Consider the following 4,918-nt stretch of genomic DNA (forward strand, 5'->3'; position numbering starts at 1 on the left):
CTTTGTCATTCTTACAAAATAGCATCGTCCATATGCCCGCACAATAGATGTCAATCCACATTACCTAGCTCTCTCTCTCTCTTTCTCTCTCTCTCTCTCTCTCTCTCTCTCTCTCTCTATATATATATATATATATATATATATATATATATATATATATATATATATATATATATATATATATATATAGGAAAAGGGAATATACATTACATCTCCACCTAAGCTTATATACTAAACCTCTTGAAAATACATTGTTTTACCATATAAAGATTATTGTTAATGGATTCATGATTAATACTTCAAGATGTAAATTCAAGATCGACACCATAGGGTTTAGGGTTTAGGCTTTAGGCTTTAGGTTTAGGGTTTAGGGTTTAGGTTTAGGGTTTAGTAATGTTCACTTAGGTGAAGTAATAAACAATAAATGAGGAAAGAAAACAAAGATGGTAAAATGATAATGAAAGAAATAAATGTTATGGAGGATGATATATTTAGCAAGTGAAACCAAATCGTGTATATTTAGCAAGTTAAAACGACATATTTTAGAGGTTTAGTACTTAAGCTTAGGTGGCGCTCCTTTAATGTATATTCCCTATCCCCTATATATATATATATATATATATATATATATATATATATATATATATATATATATATATATATATATATGGCTAGGTTATAATGTGGATGGACATTATTTTGTGGACGTGTGGACAATGCTATATATATATATATATATATATATATATATATATATATATATATATATATATATATATATATATATATATGACTAGGTTATAATGTGGATGGACATTATTTTGTGGACGTGTGGACAATGCTATTCTATGAGAATTACTAAGAGAATAAATTGTTTAGTAATGCGAATACATTAAACCTTACAAAAATATCGTCATTTTCATGCATCCTCACTAATATTTATTCATTTTTATTCTCAAACATCGTTTTTCACTCATTTTCATTCTCACAGAATACGACTCAATAAACATTCTGACAGAATGAGAATAATAACAAAAAGTCTATAATAACCTTATAGGCGATTTAATTAGTAAGAATGCGTGTTAGTGACAATAGTTATCTAAAATTGAACGTATTCATATTATTAAACAACTTTTTTTTTGTCAGTCTCACAGAATAACATTGTCCACACGACTTTACAATAGATGTCAATCCACATTTGAACCTATATATATATATATATATATATATATATATATATATATATATATATATATATATATATATATATATATATATATATATATATATATATATATATAAGTCCAATTACCTACAAAGTTATATTTCCTTGGCACATTGTTCTGAAAATACAGATTTTTTAGCAACAATTTTTAAAGTCAGGATGAATGATTTTGAAGTCAGTTAATATCCGTTGGTTAAAGATGTACCGTGGCTCATTGTTTTGAAAAATACAGATTTTTTTAGCAATAATTTTCAATTTCGTCAATAATGATTTTCAAATCAGTTAATATCAGTTGGTTAAAGATGTAATTAATGTGCCGTCCTTACTATTTCAAAGTTTGAAATTTGGTAAAAGGGTGAAGAAAAAAATAAAATCAAACAAATTTTATATCATTAAAACAAATAAAATATTTCCCAATGATCCTGCCGTTAATGGTGGTTATTGGTCGTTGCTTTTACTCTCAACTCATATGACGTTTTTGTCCGTTTTGTAGTTAGGTTTCTAGTTACATCTTTTTGAATTTATTAATTTAATAATTCATTTGATGTGAAATTAGCTTGGATTTTCATGTATAAATTCAATTATTTAATTAGTTTCAACAAATCCCTTGAGAAGGAGATTTCACCCACCGAATCTTTTTGCTCGCTTTGCTTAAATAAAATATTTATTTTCCATATTTTCATACGTTTTCATATTTGTCGGCAGAAAATAACAATTTTTTTCCTTTTTAAAATTTGCAATACTTATCTTTTTTCTTAAATAATCTAACAAATATGTTATGAACTCGTGTTGTTTGTTTCAAACTGAAAAAAAAAATAGAATTTTGTAATGATAATATACGTATTAAAACATAAAATATGGAGCTAGTCAGTAAAAATAAAGATGATTGATCTCGGTTCGTGAATTAATAAGATTATGTTTTTCAAACACAAATAGATTTTAAGTGACATAAACATCACAATTTTGTATTATTTTACTGAGGTTGGAAAAATCTTTAATTTGCTTATCATAAATATTTTTCTTGATAATATAAACAGACTCAGGTGCAGCAAAAATGATTGATTATATATAATATTAAAATACAATAAAAGTGATTGATTATACATACTATGAAAACACATTAGGCTTATGAACAATAACCAGTTGAGTTGGTTACTGTTAATCGGCTGTTAATCGGCTCAGACTAAAAGTGACGGCTCACCGGCTCCATACACCATCTCAAAACGTATTGACTCATCAATACATCCATGTTACATAGATTTTCCTCCAATCGACGCCTAAACACCGTTTCCTAATAGCACTCGTGGTTCGTTTGATGTGCTCCAAACTTTCGAAATCGACAACTTGATTCATCCATCTTCATTCAAGATTGTAATTAAGTGTTGTTGGCAAGATTATTGCAACCTGCTTCATTTTGAAGGTTTGTATTCCATCGTTTCTTCTTTGGTTTACCCTAATCTTCTTTCTTCAATGAAGTTACAATTTTTTTGGTACCAGTTTTGATTGTAGTTGATGTTTTTGGTTTTATCTTTCTGTTTTACCACAATTACGTGATAGTATGTGCATAAATTGTATTTCGCCATTTGCTGTTTGATTGGTGAGGTGTTACGATTATCATTGCATTTAAGTTATGATAGGTAGAGATACTTCTCGAATTTCCCATGTTATCCTCATTAATTACATGCTCTGATATACGTTTTTTTGCAGTGGCTTCACTAATTTAAGCTACTATTTTTTAAGTAACCCACTTCATATGCGACTTGATGCATATTTATTTTATTTTTCAAGGACTTTTGCTACTCTTGGTGAGAAGACCACCATCATAACCCCAAAAGTATTACTCAAGGCTACGGTTCCTTGCTGCAAATGAGGCTTTTATAAGGTTTTAAAGAATCTGTTTTTTTGCTTATACCCACGTTTGGCATGTTTAGTAAACTTTTCTTCGGTTATCACATATGTAATCATAGGTTGTTTACATTGGTGGCAATGGTAGGGTTACGGGTGTTGGAATTGCATGTACAGGAGCAAATTCTATAGGCTTTTAGGATTGTTTTGAGGAATTTTGGGTTTGCCTTTCGCAATGATTGAGCTTCAGTTATTTTAGGTATGAGTATATTGTATGTTTCAATTCATGATTCTTGCCTTAAGTTTGTGCATTTGTTTCTTTCCAACTTATACTTAGACCTGCTATCAAGGATTTGGGAATGAAAAAATGAGGTATTGGTCTTTTCTAAGATACACTTATTATTGATTGTCTTTCAGTTTATGGAGTCAATATTATTGTGGGCATACCTTTACTAATTCTTTTATTCTTGGAGGTGAATGATTTATGATTATAGCATAATACAAATAAACATATGCTACTAATTTGAAATACAATTTCATGCCTTTATATTGATTTTATCGATTCAATATTCCTTGCAAGAAGAACACTTGTAAACTCTAGTTGTCCTTTGATTTGGGCCAATTAGTGAGTATAGTTGTAAACATTTATAGCTTAATGTGAAATTATCATTAAAGGCCTACAGAATTGTTTATGATGACAGAATCATGGATGCAATGTGTGAAAGGACTTAGCCCTTTTTGGTTAATGGATTTCAAATCATTTCATTTTTCTTGACTTTAGTTGCTTCCATTACTCATGTTGCTACTCATGGAACCAACTTATTTTAATAATATACCTAGTCAAAGGGGTTTCAAATCATTCCATTTTGCTTGACTAACCCTAGGGTAAGGGTTATGCATTTCATACGAGAGAGAGAGAGAGAGAGAGAGAGAGAGAGAGAGAGAGAGAGAGAGAGAGAGAGAGAGAGAGAGAGAGAGAGAGAGAGAGAGAGAGAGAGAGAGAGAGAGAGAATATGGACAAAATTCACAAATAAAAATCCCTTAAGGTTTGACCCCTAGCAGTATATTTATAAGTAGTTGAGGAAACCTTAAAGGATACAAACTCTTAGGGTTTATCATTGCCTTATCTGAAAGTCACCTTATACATATCATGGATGTTGTCAAAACATCCACCCCTAATCCTCTAGAGGTTTCTTGAATATTCTAATTAATCTCATTGATTAATTAATATTCAAACTATTTAATTGATTAAAACAAGTTAATTAATCACTAAAATAACTTCTAATTAGTTTATTAATTTCTTAATAAATTAACTTATTTTCTCTATTTTCGTAATGTTATTTGGGTCATGAGGCCAACCCAAAAGAACCTTGTTTCTATCAGACATATGATCAAAATAGTTGATGACCTTGGATGCTATTTCCAATAATCTCCCACTTGGACAAGTCATTAACTTTCATGGTCTTAATATTTCACAAATAATCAACAGAGAGTAGTCATTCAATGAACTTCCAAACGTATTTGAATCAAAATTCAGTCCTTAGACAAGAGATCAAGTATTCCTTCATTTTGGATATCTCTTTAAACATGAGACATAGATAAGGGTTAATCTCAATGTTCAAAATTTTGTTTCCTCATTAAGGATTTTTAACATACACATCTGACTACTAAACCAAACACGTTAATATAGTCAGGGCTCGACCAAGCTCTTCAAATGTCAACACCAAATCATCGAGGGGCCCATAGATATCGCTTCCCTGTTACGAGAAAGAACAAATAAACATGGACTACATAGTTTTTGTCTACTTGTCTAATCATACATGGACATAACCTTTATGCTACCAGCTA

The 4,918-nt window shown here is 29.8% G+C and overlaps 1 long non-coding RNA gene across 2 annotated transcripts; it reads left to right on the forward strand.

Annotated features, from left to right (window-relative positions):
- The first annotated feature begins 2,387 nt into the window (after positions 1-2,387).
- On the forward strand, positions 2,388-3,453 carry LOC145013369 (uncharacterized). Of its 2 annotated transcripts, none has more exons than XR_013664948.1 (3): positions 2,388-2,645; positions 3,014-3,107; positions 3,193-3,453. It is a non-coding gene; the product is annotated as an uncharacterized LOC145013369 (long non-coding RNA). The 2 variants fall into 2 exon arrangements; XR_013664949.1 differs by having other exon boundaries at positions 3,219-3,453.
- The last annotated feature ends 1,465 nt before the right edge of the window (positions 3,454-4,918 follow it).

Source organism: Lactuca saligna, chromosome 8 (assembly GCF_052625555.1).
Source record: "Lactuca saligna cultivar CGN05327 chromosome 8, ASM5262555v1, whole genome shotgun sequence".
NCBI classification, from domain to species: Eukaryota; Viridiplantae; Streptophyta; class Magnoliopsida; order Asterales; family Asteraceae; genus Lactuca; species Lactuca saligna.